The sequence below is a fragment of the Triturus cristatus genome, chromosome 7 (genome assembly GCF_964204655.1).
Source record: "Triturus cristatus chromosome 7, aTriCri1.1, whole genome shotgun sequence".
Lineage (NCBI taxonomy): Eukaryota > Metazoa > Chordata > Amphibia > Caudata > Salamandridae > Triturus > Triturus cristatus.
The window spans coordinates 462,650,426-462,667,989 of NC_140590.1; the positions used below are offsets into that span (position 1 = coordinate 462,650,426).

Here is a 17,564-nt window from a genome sequence, read left to right on the forward strand (position 1 = left end):
TGGGCACTAGAAGCAAGACACACCATGAAGAGCAACAGTGAGACTGTGATGGCATACACACAGATCATGGAGGGAAGGTTGGAGGGGGTATGGGGCAGCTAGCTGACCAACAGGGAAGGTGGGAGGGGCCATGACAGCACAGAAGACCATGCATGGCAAGTGGGAGGGTTAGTGGCAGCACAATGGCTATGATGGGCAAGAAGGAAGGTGCAGGGGCATGCACAAAGGACGATGGAGGATAGAAGGGAGGGTCAGGACCTGTGCACAGACAAGAAAGTTCAGGGAAAGGGGCCTCACAACAGACCGCACGGGGCAGGCAGGAGGAGCAGTTGCAGCACAACAGACCAGGGAGGGCAGAAGGGTGTGGCAGTAAAATGGACTATGGAGGACAGGAGGAAGGGAATAGGGGCATGGCATGTGGACAGGCAAGGTGGAGGTGGCAGGGACAGGTTACAGTCATCTGACAATGTTAGGCAGGTGGGAGGGGAGTGGCAGCTCAACAGAACACTCAGAGGAGATAGGAGTGGCAGGTCCATGGAACATGGTGGGCAAAAAGGATTGAGCAGGGGCATGCACAAAGACATCGGAGGGCAGGGGGAAGGAGAATAGGGGCAGCAAGCTAAGCACAGAGGCTAAGCAGGAGGTCAATGATGGGGCATAGAATTGGGCAATGGAGGGCAGGAGGAGTGGACTGGTTCATCATACTAAATTGAGGGCAGTGGCAGCACATCAGACCATGCATGGCAGAAGGGTGGAGGCTAGTCCATGGATTCACACAACAGAGGATAGGGAGAAGGGGGATGGGGCAGCAAGCTAACTGTTCAGAGAAGGCGGGTATTAGGAACTTTATTGTTTTTAAAACGTGTGTCTGTGCAAACTACTTAAAATATGAACAAGTATGCAGCATAATCTCACTTTTATTCAGGAAGAAGAGGACGTTTGTGACTGTGACTCCGGGCTCACTTGGCAGAAACACCCCCTGACCCTCCACCACCTATCGCAAAATGTAATGCCTGTGAAAAGGGTAGGTGAACGCAGTGTTATATAGAACATAGTCCTGAGAGCAAGATTGAAAATGAAAACTAGATATAGTGTATGGTATAAACTATGCACCAAAAAGTGTGATATAAGATGAACCGGGCGTGAAATATAATATGCAATACATTGTGCGCAATGACAGATTCATTGGAGAGCGCGAGATAGCACAGGCACTAGCGCGTGCTATGCGATAAGCGCCTTGGAGTGTAATACGCACAGGGCAGTGTTGTGTAACCTAACTAGTCTCTAAAGTTGTAATATAAAATATGTGCTGGGGAGTGTAACATTGCATATGAACTGTGACAAAGATATGGATCCCAGATTGTAATATGTATGGCATAGCGCTGTGCGTTATAACATAGGCATCGAAGAAGGCACGTTAGATGGGGCAATATAACCCGTGCGAAGACAAGTGTGGCATGACATATTCACGGGGTGGTGTTACAGTGCACATGGGCTAGAGAGTGTCATAGCATACACACTAGCTGGTGGAATACAACACAGAGGTGTGTGGCACTCGGCAGTCAATGGTTGGTGTAACACAGCATTGGGCTCTGCCAGGAGCGCGCTGTGACTCTCAAGTGATGTTCGTCTCCTTTCCAGAGAGTAAAATAAAAAGTATTACACATCCGGCAGTGGATGTGTGTTTTATTAACCGTGAGGGGGGTTTCTTGCATAGTTTTGGTCGAATTTTTGTCGAATCCCCTTTGAATGGCTTGGTGTGCGTGTGTATTAAATGTGCCTGTCAATAGCTACCCATGTTTGTATAAATAAACGACAAAGGTGTCTATTGGGATTAGGCACGGTAAGGCGTCAGACACGTCAGAGCTTCACTAGCGGTGTAAATACATTCCACGTGGATTCATTGTATGCATAGTCGCCTTTTAATGAATATCACGCAAATCGTCATGGTGATAGGTACGTACGGTTTGTCCAGCATGTCCTAAGTGTTTCTATAAATATATATATTTTTAAAATATAAAAAACAATGGCCGGCCCTGGGGATTTGGGTCTCAAAAAAAAATAATTAGGAGACAGGCCCTGGGGGATGGGGTCATCAGGGCCAATAACATTAGAAAAAGACGGGGAACCACACAGACCCCCTTCTTAAAAAAATTAAATAAATAAAAGACTGGCATCGTGCCGGAGGCCACGCCCCCTCCTTGCAGCACTCTGCAAACGCGCCCCCTGGCGAGTTGTAAGTTGGGGAATTAATTCCTCTTCAATACTGAGGGTCCCTGAGGGCCAACTAGCCCAACAGGTATGTCCAGTATGCGCCAGGGAGCTGCGCTGCAGACAGGTGTTCTGAGGCCACGTCCCTTTTTACACCTCTCTGCATCGCAGCTCTGTGGCGCTTACTGGAGGTACCTAGTGGTCTAGTTTGACCCTAGGGACCTTTAGGATTCAAGGGGACTTAATCTCTCAACTTAGAACGGCCACAGGGCACGTTTACACAGTGGTGAAGGGAGGGGACGGGGCCTAAGGTGACGTGTGCAAATACGCACTATGGCACGTTTTAAATTGGGGATATAATTTCCCTTCAATCCTGAGGGCCCCTGGGGGCTAACTAGCCCACCAGGTGCTTCCAGTAAGCGCCACTGAGCTGTATTGCAGAGAGGTGGTCCAGGCCGTGCCACTTTTTACACCACTCTGCAATGCAGCTCTGTGGCACTTACTGGAGGTACCTAGTGGGCTAGTTGGACCCTAGGGACCCTCAGGATTCAAATGAACTTAATCTCCCAACTAAAAACGGACACAGGGCATGTTAACACAGTGGTGAAGGGAGGGGACGGGGCCTGAGTTAACGTGTGCAAAAACGCCCTGTGGCCCGTTTTAAGAGGTAGTTTTAATCCCCCTGCCCTATTATATACTAGGGGCTTACAGAGGAGGTCATGCTAATCACAGGGGGACCCCAACGCATAATGTTCCCTAGTGTATGTAGGTGTTTTCACTGTATTCTAAGTGTCTTTTAACATAGCACTGGCTCTAGGACTGGTTAGTCAGACTCCGTTACCACCAGTATCCGTCTGAAAAAGTTGAGGGTACAGGATGATTTTGCAACAAGGCTTCTTTCTGCTCTTCTTTTTGTTCTTTCTGCACGTTATTTTATTTTTATTTATTTATTTTAAATGTTTTATATAGCGCTGGCTAGACCCGGAGGTATCAGAGCGCTTTACATAAGGTTCCACAGATATTATAAAATTACTTCAGTTACACGTTACATCAGTTACTAGAAAAACATTTCAAGAGTGTAGAAGACTAAATAAATGGAGTTTAGAAGGGTAAGGGGGTGGAGAAAAGGGGTAGGAGTTAGATAGAATGGAGAGACAAAGGAGGGTCTGCCCACAGTCCGGCTGGGTAGGTGACGAATGAGGGGGAAGTCCACAGTCCATCTCCTCTTTAGCTATCAGGTAGCTCCACCGGGCATCAGACAAACAGCTAGGTCTCAGCAGGAAAACAATAAAAGAGCAAAAGCAGCGTCGGGGAAGAAACAAGACAAATGTCAGAAGTCCGGCTGGGTAGGTGACGGCCATGGCGGTGTGCCGGAGCCAATCTCCCCAATAGCTGTCGGTGCAGCTCCACCGGGAATCAGCCATGTATGCGTTTCGGGTTCCACCATAATAGAGAGAGGAACAGGAGGTGATCCAAAGTCAAGACTCGAGAGGGGTAGAGGGTAGGGAGAAAGGGGAGGAGGGAAGTAAGGTCAGGAGAGAAATTGGTCCTGGTGTTACTGGGGAGAGCCTTCAGCTACGTTCTCCAGCTGGCCACTGGGACAAAGATGGTGAGAGGATAGGTGATAAGTCCACAACCCATCTCCTCTTTAGCTAAACAGGTAGCTCCACGGGGCATCGGTCAGCTAGCTAGGTCTCAACGGTCAGGAGGAAGATCCAATAATTTATGTCATGTCTTCCTGCACTTTTCTTCGTCTTTGAGGACTTCTGTTGCTTCTTTCTGCATTTCTTTTTTTTCTTTCTGTGCGTTTTTTCTTCTCTCTTCACATGTCCTATCTCTGTAGGCATAGTTAGAAATTAGCATTTAAAAAACCTTTGAAATTTACAGAAAAAAACATAGGTTTCAGGCACGTTATAGTTAGGAATTAGCATTTAAAAAACCTCAGAAATTCACTGAAAAAACCATAGGTTTCAGGGGCGTTATAGTTAGCTGGACTTTTCACTCATACAAAACCATTGAAATTCCCCCGTTATAGTTAGTTCAGCTAACTATAACTCGCGCGCCCACAATGCACTGCTGATGACGTCACATATTACATCACTCATGACATGGTCAGTGACATCAGTCATGACATCACTGACAACATCTCAAATGACATCACTGATGACATCACTGATGACATCATCCTTGTGATAGAGTGGCAGACCTCCTCTCACCCTAATATAACCTTTGATACACACATTCAAAAATAGAAACTAAAATTTTCAAAACAATGGACATACCAATACCAGTTACAACAACCTTTTCAGTAATTCTAAGATCCACATACACATCCACTCATTCACCAACAGTCCTATACAGTCACTCATACATAGAGTTACTCACACACATAGTCATTCTGCTAATAAACAATCAAACATCCATTTACTTGCATATACAGTTATACACACACCACCACACTTACTTCTACTGAAACTTACACATACTTAGTCTTTTAAACAATCACTTTTAGAAACACATACTTATTCATAGAGGAACTCTTTCAATCTCTCACTCTCACATATACTCACTTATATACACCAAAAGTCACATATACTAGTTTAAAACATATGTAGTTACTCATAAAGACACTATTGAGACAGTCATTCACTCACTAACACACCCATACACACACTCATCCGCCCATACAGTCCTGCACACATGCTGTCTTCAACACATACAAACAGTGAGTCACTCATTCATGCACCTATGCACTACGTAATACCCCCCACCGAACCATGCAGACACTCAGACTAATACTCAAAAAACCAACTAATAACCTATATAAGCACCCATGTAGCTACTCACCAACCCATGCAGCCACTTATACACAAAGTGAGAGACTGATACAGATATTTACATATTTAAACATTACTCACTAAGCCATGTATTCACTATGATGCACTTAATCAGTCAGTTACACAATCAATTTTTCAAAAACAAATCATCCATTTAGACACTTATATACGCATTTATTCTTCCATCGACCTTGAGATATACATATATAAAACATATTTAATTTTCAGAAAAACACACATTCACTGGATGATGTCATCAGTGATGTCATCAGTGATGTCACTGACCATGTCATGAGAGATGTAATATGTGACGTCATTAGCAGTGCATTGCGGGCGCGCGAGTTATAGTTAGCTGAACTAACTATAACGGGGGAATTTCAATGGTTTTGTACGAGTGAAAAGTCCAGCTAACTATAACGCCCCTGAAACCTATGGTATTTTCAGTGAATATATATATATATATATATATATATATTACCTACTGGCAGTCGCCAGTAGGTAGTTATAGTTAGGACCCTGTTTCCATAGGAAATCCGCAACATTCTATTTGGAATAACTTTGGCGCCGGTCGACGAATCCTCGCGAAATTTTCAAAATAGGTGGGGCGCTCCGCTCCGCTCCTACCCTAAAAGTCTCGGGGGGATTCGTCAAGCAGGGGCCGAGAAAAAAGGGGGGTCCCAAAACGCGTTTTCCCCATGCATTTTTCCATAGGACCTTTAGACACAGCTACAGCCCGAACGGCTGAACATAATTACTTGAAATTTGGCAGAGAGGTAGCCATAAGGTCAAGGAAGTGCCTTTTGCAGGTCTGGTGTAAATCTGTTTAGTATTTCCTGAGAAAATAGCATTTAAAAGCATATATATATGTGGGCGGAGCCTAACCACACATCTCATCCTGAGATCTGATTGGCTGTCAGCACTTCATCCAAGAAGTGTTGGCAGCCATCTTGGGACCAATATACATGATAGCACCTCATTAAAAAGCATTGCAGTTAATAGAAGGTTTTAAGACTTTAGTTACATTATAAATCATTTGTTGATGGTACCATACTCATTTTAGGAATTGTGGTATGTTCTAAGGTGATTTCACCATGTGAAAAAGCCTTCTGCTGGGATATCATAATTGAGAGAAAAATATTTTCTCATGCTTTTACCACAGAGGTTTGGAAGGTGATCTATAGGCTAAACTGAGAGCTTATTTTCTGTAAATTCACATTATCTTTCTCAGTCATGTGAGAATGAAGTCTGACATTCTCAGTAAAACATGTACATCCAACAAGGGCAGAGACTGTCAGTTGATTCCTTTGTGTTCTACTGCAGCTTCCCAGAGTGTTCCAAAGAACTACTAGAGCGCTAACAGTCCTACTTATGATAAACGTATGGCACACCTGAAGCCATCTTGCTTGGATTAAAGTGGTAACTCTTAAAACATTTAATTTAAAAAGGAACAAAATGAGGGGGTTCATTTTTCCATTAAAAGTATGATTAGTGCTGCAGAAAGAAAAATTAGGGCACATTTTGAGTGACTTCTCAAATCCTCTTCTATTTCATTACAAAATTCTGACATGCAGACTGAAACATGCACTTTCAATACCAGCAGCAGTTTTCCCTGGTGAGCAGTAGCTTTACTACAGTGATCTAATGAGCAAAAAGAGTGCTAACATTCTGAATTTATGGCAAATGTGTGACACATCTGAATGCCTTCTTGATGGAATCAAAGTAAAAAACTGAAAGTATTTCCTACTGAGGAGACTGCAGTAAATGAGGAAATTAGGAAACTTCATAACAAATAAGTCTCCCAAGATGGCCACCAGAGACAAAAGAGCCCAAATGTAGCCCAAATATCACCCAGCTGTAGCCCAAGTATAGCCCAATGACAGAATGTCCCAGAATGTTCTTAAAAACAACTAGAGCGCTTACTGTCTTCATTATGACAAAAGTATGGCACACCTGAAGCCATCTTGATTGGAATAAACTGGTAACACTTAAAACATTTAATTTAAAAAGGAACACAATGAGGAGGTCCATTTTGCCATAGAAATTATGATTAATGCTGAAGAAAGAAAATGAGGGCACATTTTGAGTGACTTCTCAAATCCTCTTCTATTTCATTAAAAAATTCTGACATGCAGACTGAAACATGCACTTTTAATACCAGGAGCAGACTTCCATGGTGCAGTAGTTTTACTACAGTGATCTAATGAGCAACTAGAGTGCTAACATTCAGAATTTATGGCAAATGTGTGACATATCTGAATACCTTCATGATGGAATCAAAGTAAAAAACTGAAAGCATTTCCTACTGAGGAGACTGCAGTACATGAGGAAATTAGGAAACTTCATAACAAATAAATCTCCCAAGATGGCCACGGGAGACAAAAGAGCCCAAATGTAGCCCAAAATCACCCAGATGTAGCCCAAATATAGCCCAATGACAGAAGTGTGCAAAACACTTATTATTTTGTGTTTTTGCAGTGTTATATAGTGCAGACTTGGCAGGTATTGGAGTGCTTTACATGAGCATTGGTTACATCAAACAAGAACAAATTCATTTTGGTTGTAGACATGGGGAGACTAAGTGATTTGACCAGAATCACAGAATGTCGAGCTGAAGCAGAAACTTCAACCTGGTTCCCCAGTTGCAAAGTCTGCAGTTCTGGAAGTAACACCACATCCTCTCCCCTAAGTGCAACATTTAATCAAGTGGTCAACTGGATAAAAAAACATAAAGATAACAAATAATTTAAAAGTGCTTTGTCGCTATTTGAAAACTCAGAAAATATGTCCTTATTTTAGTCTTTTAGAGCACTAACCATAATTTTGATGCCAATAAGACCCTCTCATATATGTAATTTCTAAAGGAAATGCTCTAGGTATTACAGTTTTGATTACATCAAGATGATGTCAGGCGTTCCACACTTTTGTAATAAATATAGAATGTTAGCAATCTAGTTGTTCATTAGGATACTGTTGAGAGGCAGAGGCCAGGGGCACGGACTCTGAAAATTGAAGGCAGGTAGGAGGGTGCAAAGGCAACAATTTAACCACACTGAGCAGGCAGGAAGGGCCGTGGAAGCACAACAGACTATGGAGGGCAGTGGAAAGGGGGGCAGGGGCAACAAACCAACAATACAGGACTTGCAAGAGAGGCTGTTGGAGGGAAGATCTATTACGGGTCAAGGAAGCTAGGGGCGGTCCCCAGATCCCCGGGAGCCACCACAGAACTGAGCAGGAGAGTGAGTCAGGGACAAAAGGGGCACCTTAATTTGAGCCGGGGTGCCTAGGAACGCTTGCTCCAAAAATGAAGAAAACAGACATATGAGACATGGAATTGGAGGCAGAATACAATGGCAGTTTAATGAGAAGATGCAACTTCAAAGAAACCGCAGAATAGAGACATAAAGTACAAAATACAGAATCCAGATAATCATACAGCTGTCATAATATTCTCTGTATCTCAATTAATGTACTGACAGAGAGAGAGAGAAAACACATCTATAAATGCATCATGAGAAACAAGTTACACCAAGGAAAATGTTACCTAGGAACACTCACGTTTACTCTTAGAGCAAGCATTCCTGCAATTACAATACAAAATCTTTTAAATGCAAAAGTAAAGAGAACAATGGTTAAACATAACATGACATTTCATATAGGTAAAATAGAATAAGATACTTCAAGCAAAGCAGAGCAAGACATTTTAAGCAAAGGAAGACAAGAGCTCCCAGCTCTTGGGGAAAACCTGCACTGCCTGTTAACCTACATACAGACGGCGAGGTAGTCCGTCGATATCTGTGGGTGCTCCCTTTTTATATCATTTTGTGGGCTCCTTTGCACGCTACATCTACCTACGTATGCTACCCAAAAGCTTTGTCTGCAGATTTTACCAGACATTTCGTCATTTACCCACTTAATGCTGACAATGGACTGGGTGAAAAGGTCAGTCTCTCAGGCCAATCGCTTATCGTAAGTTCCATAGAGCAAGCAGAAAATAATGGGTATTGTACGGGAATTCAATATATTCATGTATAAAATCTCCTCAGTTCTCCTAACTTGACGCTCTGCGGTTGCCACTTCCTTAAAAGCGGGAAACCTGCCCAGGAAGCAAGTACCAGTCCAGGATGCAGCCTACTGTATGTCGACAGCTTCAGGGGGATGTTGAACTTTGATACCGAGCACGGAGCACTCGGGTAGGGTGGGGGCTACTAGTTTGGATCAGAAGGCCTCGCAGACCTGCCTTCAGACTGCTATACACTAAAATTGCAGAGCTATGGTCAATTTAACAAAGAGGCCTACATATTGAACAGAAGGGCCTACACAGGGGTTTTATGCTGGCTGAGTGGTAAGGATGTCTCAGGATAATTATATAGCAACACAGGACCCGCTGGTCAATTTAATACGACCTACAAATGCAGCTGGCAGGGCAAGGACAAGGGTCTCATACTTCAGGTGTGGACAGAACGGGCCAGGGGCCCCCTGTGATACAAAATCTACCCTCCTTCAAGGCTGTGGCAATGTAATAGACCATTGTGGGCAGAAGGAAGAGGCAATGGTAGTACAACCATACATGCCAAGAGACCCGAGCAGCAAGATAGCCATGGAGGTCAGGCAGGATGGGCACTAGAAGCAAGACACACCATGAAGAGCAACAGTGAGACTGTGATGGCATACACACAGACCATGGAGGGAAGGTGGGAGGGGGTCAGGGGCAGCTAACTGACCACACAGGGAAGGTGGGAGGGGCCATGGCAGCACAGAAGACCATGCATGGCAAGTGGGAGGGTTAGTGGCAGCACAATGGCTATGATGGGCAAGAAGGAGGGTGGAGGGGCATGCACAAAGGACGATGGAGGATAGAAGGGAGGGTCAGGACCTGTGCACAGACAAGAAAGTTCAGGGGAAGGGACCTCACAACAGACCACACGGGGCAGGCAGGAGGAGCAGTTGCAGCACAACAGACCAGGGAGGGCAGAAGGGTGTGGCAGTACAATGGACCATGTAGGACAGGAGGAAGAGGATAGGGGCATGGCATGTGGACAGACAGGGTGGAGGTGGCAGGGACAGGTTACAGTCATCTGACAATGCTAGGCAGGTGGGAGGGGAGTGGCAGCTCAACAGAACACTCAGAGTAGATAGGAGTGGCAGGTCCATGGGACATGGTGGGCAAAAAGGATGGAGCAGGGGCATGCACAAAGACATCGGAGGGCAGGGGGAAGGAGAATAGGGGCAGCAAGCTAAGCACAGAGTTTAAGCAGGAGGTCAATGATGGGGCATAGAATTGGGCAATGGAGGGCAGGAGGAGTGGACTGGTACATCATACTAAATTGAGGGCAGTGGCAGCACATCAGACCATGCATGGCAGGAGGGAGGAGGCTAGTCCATGGATTCACACAACAGAGGATAGGGAGGAAGGGGATGGGGAAGAAAGCTAACTGTTCAGAGAAGGCGGGTATTAGGAACTTTATTGTTTTTAAAACATTGTGTCTGTGCGAACTACTTAAAATATGAACAAGTATGCAGCATAATCTCACTTTTATTCAGGAAGAAGAGGACGTTTGTGACTGTGACTCCGGGCTCACTTGGCAGAAACACCCCCTGACCCTCCACCCCCTATCGCAAAATGTAATGCCCGTGAAAAGGGTAGGTGAACACAGTGTTATATAGAACATAGTCCTGAGAGCACGATTGAAAATGAAAACTAGATATAGTGTGTGGTATAAACTATGCACCAAAAAGTGTGATATAAGATGAACCGGGCGTGAAATATAATATGCAATACATTGTGCGCAATGACAGATTCATTGGAGAGCGCGAGATAGCACAGGCACTAGCGCGTGCTATGCGATATGCGCCTTGGAGTGTAATATGCACAGGGCAGTGTTGTGTAACCTAACTAGTCTCTAAAGTTGTAATATAAAATATGTGCTGGGGAGTGTAACGTTGCATATGCACTGTGACAAAGATATGGATCCCAGATTGTAATATGTATGGCATAGCACTGTGCGTTATAACATAGGCATCGAGAAAGGCACGTTAGATGGGGCAATATAACCCGTGCGAAGACAAGTGTGGCATGACATATTCACGGGGTGGTGTTACAGTGCACATGGGCTAGAGAGTGTCATAGCATATGCACTAGCTAGTGGAATACAACACAGAGGTGTGTGGCACTCGGCAGGCAATGGTGGGTGTAACACAGCATTGGGCTCTGTCAGGAGCACGCTGTGACTCTCAAGTGATGTTCGTCCCCTTTCCAGAGAGTAAAATAAAAAGTATTACACATCCGGCAGTGGATGTGTGTTTTATTAACCGTGAGGGGGGTTTCTTGCATAGTTTTGGTCGAATTTTTGTCGAATCCCCTTTGAATGGCTTGGTGTGCATGTGTATTAAATGTGCCCGTCAATAGCTACCCATGTTTGTATAAATAAACGACAAGGGTGTCTACCAGGATTAGGCACGGTAGGGCATCAGACATGTCAGAGCTTCACTAGTGGTGTAAATACATTCCACGTGGATTCATTGCATGCATAGTCGCCTTTTAATGAATATCACGCAAATCGTCATGGTGATAGGTACGTACGGTTTGTCCAGCATGTCCTAGGTGTGTCTATAAATATATATTTTTTAAAAATAATAAAAAACAGTGGCCGGCCCTGGGGATTGGGGTCAAAATAATATAATTAGGAGACTGGCCCTGGGGGATGGGGTCATCAGGGCCAATAAATTAGAATAAGAAGGGGAACCAAACAGCCCCCCTTCTTAAAAAACTAAAATAAATAAAAGACTGGCATCGTGCCGGAGGCCATGCCCCCTCCGTGCAGCACTCTGCAAATGCGCCCTCAACAGGCATCTCCAGTATGCGCCAGGGAGCTGCGCTGCAGCCAGGTGTTCTGAGGCCAAGCCCCTTTTTACACCTCTCTGCAACGCAGCTCTGTGGCGCTTACTGGAGGTACCTAGTGGTCTAGTTTGACCCTAGGGACCCTTAGGATTCAAGGGGACTTAATCTCTCAACTTAGAACAGCCACAGGGCGCGTTTACACAGTGGTGAAGGGAGGGGACGGGGCCTGAGGTGACGTGTGCAAACACGCACTATGGCACGTTTTAAATTGGGGATATAATTTCCCTTCAATACTGAGGGCCCCTGGGGGCTAACTAGCCCACCAAGTGCTTCCAGTAAGCGCCACTGAGCTGCATTGCAGAGAGGTGGTCCAGGCCGTGCCACTTGTTACACCTCTCTGCAACGCAGCTCTGTGGCACTTACTGGAGGTACCTAGTGGGCTAGTTGGACCCTAGGGACCCTCAGGATTCAAATGAACTTAATATCCCAACTAAAAATGGACACAGGGCGTGTTTACACAGTGGTGAATGGAGGGGACGGGGCCTGAGTTAACGTGTGCAAAAACGCCCTGTGGCCTGTTTTAAGAGGTAGTTTTAATCCCCATGCCCTATTATATACTAGGGGCTTACAGAGGAGGTCATGCTAATCACAGGGGGACCCCAACGCATAATGTTCCCTAGTGTATGTAGGTGTTTTCACTGTATTCTAAGTGTCTTTTAACATAGCACTGGCTCTAGGACTGGTTAGTCAGACTCAGTTACCACCAGAATCCGTCTAAAAAAGTTGAGGGTACAGGATGATTTTGCAACAAGGCTTCTTTCTGCTCTTCTTTTTGTTCTTTCTGCACGTTATCCTTCTTCCTGCACTTATCTTCGTATTTGAGGACTTCTGTTGCTTCTTTCTGCACTTCTTTTGTTTCTTTCTGTGCATTTTTTCTTCTTTCTTCACATGTCCTATCTCTGTAGGCATAGTTAGAAATTAGCATTTAAAAAACCTTTGAAATTCACAGAAAAAACCATAGGTTTCAGGCACGTTATAGTTAGGAATTAGCATTTAAAAAACCTCAGAAATTCACTGAAAAAACCATAGGTTTCAGGGGTGTTATAGTTAGCTGGACTTTTCACTTGTACAAAACCATTGAAATTCCCCCGTTATAGTTAGTTCAGCTAACTATAACTCGCACGCCCGCAATGCACTGCTGATGACGTCACATATTACATCACTCATGACATGGTCAGTGACATCACTCATGACATCACTGATGACATCTCAAATGACATCACTGATGACATCACTGATGACATCATCCTTGTGATAGAGTGGCAGACCTCCTCTCACCCTAATATAACCTTTGATACACACATTCAAAAATAGAGACTAAAATTTTCAAAACAATGGACATACCAATACCAGTTACAACAACCTCTTCAGTAATTCTAAGATCCACATACACATCCACTCATTCACCAACAGTCCTATACAGTCACTCATACATGTACTCACTCATCATATGTACTCATACACCTATACATCCTGTTACACAATGCCACTCATCCATAGAGTTACTCACACACATAGTCACTCATGCTAATAAAGAATCAAACATACATTTACTTGCATATACAGTTATACACACACCACCATACTTACTTCTACGGAAACTTACACATACTTAGTCTTTTAAACAATCACTTATAGAAACACATACTTATTCATACAGGAACTCTTTCAATCTCTCACTCTCACATATACTCACATATATACACCAATAGTCACATATACTAGTTTAAAACATATGTAGTTACTCATAAAGACACTATTGAGACAGTCATTCACTCACTAACACACCCATACACACACTCATCCACCCATACAGTCCTGCACACATGCTGTGTTCAACCCATACAAACAGTGAGTCACTCATTCATGCACCTATGCACTACGTAATACCCCCCACCGAACCATGCAGACACTCAGACTGATACTCAAAAAAACAACTAATAACCTATATAGACACCCATGTAGCTACTCACCAACCCATGCAGCCACTTATACACAAAGTGAGAGACTGATACAGATATTTACATATTTAAACATTACTCACTAAGCCATGTATTCACTATGATACACTTAATCAGTCAGTTACACAATCAATTTTTCAAAAACAAATCATCCATTTAGACACTTATATACCCATTTATTCTTCCATCGACCTTGAGATATACATATATAAAATATATTTAATTTTCAGAAAAACACACATTCACTGGATGATGTCATCAGTGATGTCATCAGTGATGTCATTTGAGATGTCATCAGTGATGTCATGAGTGATGTCACTGACCATGTCATGAGTGATGTAATATGTGACGTCATCAGCAGTGCATTGCGGGCGCGCGAGTTATAGTTAGCTGAACTAACTATAACGGGGGAATTTCAATGGTTTTGTACAAGTGAAAAGTCCAGCTAACTATAACACCCCTGAAACCTATGGTTTTTTCAGTGAATTTCTGAGGTTTTTTAAATGCTAATTCCTAACTATAACGTGCCTGAAACCTATGGTTTTTTCTGTGAATATATATATATATATATATGTGGATATATGGTTTGTACTAGTTACATATGTAGCTTAGCCTAATTATATAATTGTATGCTAAATTGTATGTATTTTGCTTAGTTAAATAGGCTTTGGCCATAGAGATTCAAATTTATGGAATTAACTCTTAGTTTTTGGGTTTCAAAAGCATCTCTTTAATTTTTCAATCCGTTTGGGTCTGCGGATGTAAAATGTGATATCCGACAGTAAGCAAAGTGTCTGAATATTCACTTTATATTTTAAAGGATGCGGGCAAACCCACTTACAGCGTTCTGTGAAGGAAGCTGGCAAGTTTGAGTCCTCTGACACGTGTTCCTTCTCCCCGTGGCCTCCCCATTCCCACCCGGGCTTCCTTCAGCTTGCTCAACCAGGGAGAGGAGAGGTTTGTTGTACCGTGTTGCGAGCCGTTCTCCAACCCTAAGTTTATCGTACTCACCTTAGCTGGGGTGCAGTGGTGATTGTCACAAATTACAGACAACATTGGGGGCTTGGCCTCCACAGTGGGCACTAAAGCAGCAGTGATCACTAGTTTTACAATCCATGGGCAACGAGAGTGGACTGGTGCTTCTTCCAGCCGCCATCTTTCTTTGGGATAATTTCCCCTTGCATTGTTGCCATAGTTGTGGCGTTCATTCGAATATTAAACACTGGTTTGAGTCAATTGCTTTGCCCGCACGTCGATCAAGAAAGAGCTGATCTTGTTTAAGTGCTTGATGTGTTTTAAGGGTGGAGATTAGGCTATAATCTTTTGATATCGACAAATACAGTTTTATGTCATCTCAGCTTACTGTTGTTTTGATCGATGTTCGTTTTTCTTACTGTTAGAATTTTTTTAATATAGAAAAATGTCACTTCTTCAGGTAGATTTGGTAGACGATCAGGAACCAAGGGCCCTGTGGACCTAGACGGCAAGAAGGTGTTTGACTCCATAGAGTGGGTGTTCCTCTTCTGGGTCTTGAGGAGGTTGGGATTCAGCCCAGTTTACAGTCCCTGGGTGATTACAATATAAGAACCCAAATGTATGTGTGCAACTGAATGGCACATTACCACAAACAATTCCACAGCCTCCTGTCCTACCCCCCTGTCTTCTGTATGGAACCACTGGCATCCTAGGTTCGCATTCAGGGAGATATAGTGGAGTTCCTGGAGGCAGAGGGCGAGCATCAAAAGGTGTCGCTCTAAGCAAACAATATACTGTTATACTTATCACACCCTGTGACGTCACTGTAGGGGGGTCCAGTCATTCTTCACCAACTTTGACCAATATGTGGGTTTTAAAATCATTTGGGACAAATCGATCTTATGCTGTCTGCAGAATGAAAGTGACGAAAAGGGAGGAGGGAGATGCGAGCAAAGCATCAAAGGGCTGGGCGAAAAGGGAGGGGTGAATGCGAGGAGCCACAATGAAACTGCCGAAAAGGGTGGAGGGAGATGCGAGCAGAACATCAAAGGGCTGGGCGAGAAGGGAGGGGAGAATGTGGGGAGCAGCTGTGCACGTGCACGCCATCGTGCACTCAAGCTTGTAGCCAGCAAAACCATCTGGGTAGCACTTTGAAAACTCACCTACTAAAGTCTCTCGAGCAGCGCATATTACACAGGATATATTACAACAGAAGCAGACATTTTAAAAAGGGGAAGGCTCCCTTTCCCTCTTGCTTGAGATGTGCACACCGGGAGGGCACCCTCTTTCATGCAATGTGGGGGATTCCCCACCATTGAGAACTAATGGCGTGAAATCATTGCCGCATTGTCATAGATTCTTTGGGTACCCATTCCAGAGACCCCAAAATCTGCTCTACTGGGTGTATTTAGTGATGTGTGGGCTTACCAGGGAGGCCTTAACAAAGAGACATAGCGAAGCACTTGGAAAACCACATAGTCCTCCACCAAAAACACGGGGATCATGGACATGATATACTGTATGAAAGTGGAAAGGGTGGTATATACATCGAGGGGCTGTCCCTGAAAATTTGAGGGAACAGGGGGAAGCAGGAGTGACAATTATGGCCTTGCAGGGAAAACAGGCAATAGCCCCCCGCCGAGATCGTTCATTAGTGGCCATCAGGTCATGACCTTGACCCTGATTCCTCACATACTGCTGCTGACTTCACATCCCCTGCAAAGAGGTGAAAAAAACCGTAAGAGCTGCTGACTAACAGTGGTCGGCAACCATCGAGCTCCGTCCTTGAGGGGGAACCCAGTATGGTGCTATGTGACACACTGTATAATTGATGGTGGCATGTTCAGTGTTGTTGTGCTAAAGAATAAAATAAAAACGTTTAAAAAAAATAATATAGAATGAGCATGGCGCTGCTCCAGCTGTTAATTTAGTTATGAAATTGACAGTTTTGACACCGTTGGAGGAGAAGTGGTTCTGGCAATGCACCAATTCTTGACTGCTGTTCCTGTTCAAGATTGTGAACGGCTGCTTAATAAAATTATTTCAAAAGTAATTACCTCATAGGTAGGGATACTTTAAGTTCTCAAGCCGCAAAACCACTACACAAAGTATGAGGGTTGCTGTACAGAAAAGTAGAAGGCTAAACAGAAATACAAGACCAGATCTCCTCTCAACAGGAGACAAGTATGAGTAGCTATAATTTAAAGGACTGAAAAACTTTAAGAGCCAGAATGGTATCAGTATTCTGATAGCCATTCTTCCTGTCCTTTGCAGGCCTCTGACAAGTGTAGGATAGAAAGGAGCAGACTGACTATCACAGGAGCGGCAAATACATCAGACAAAAAAAGTGAGAAAGCCAGCATGTAATGTTGAGATTAGCGTGAAGAAAGAAGAGAAGGGTTCTGATTCTAAAACTCAATTTAAGAGCAAGAAAGTAGCTAGATTGACAAAGAAAAAGCATGGCTCATAAACTGTGCATACATCCGCGGAACAGGACTTGGGCAACAGTGCTTATGGACAGTGAAGCAGAAGTAACTATTGATCGTCAGAATCTCAAAGAGCATCTGGCGGTGACTCCAACTGAAGAATAACTACAGGTTGAAACATCAGGGAAATTCTTAAACAGAAGTAGTAATCTTCGACAAAAACACCTCTCTATGGGATTCCAACTGGTGTCTTTCC

At 43.9% G+C, this 17,564-nt stretch overlaps 1 long non-coding RNA gene across 1 annotated transcript in view; it reads right to left on the reverse strand.

The window, feature by feature from the left end:
- Positions 1-14,998, reverse strand: part of LOC146809930 (uncharacterized) — a 34,125-nt gene extending 19,127 nt beyond the window's left edge. The window contains exon 1 of the long non-coding RNA XR_014965599.1: positions 14,919-14,998. This is a non-coding gene — a long non-coding RNA (uncharacterized LOC146809930). The remainder of the gene's footprint in view (positions 1-14,918) is intronic.
- Between the last annotated feature and the right edge of the window lie 2,566 nt (positions 14,999-17,564).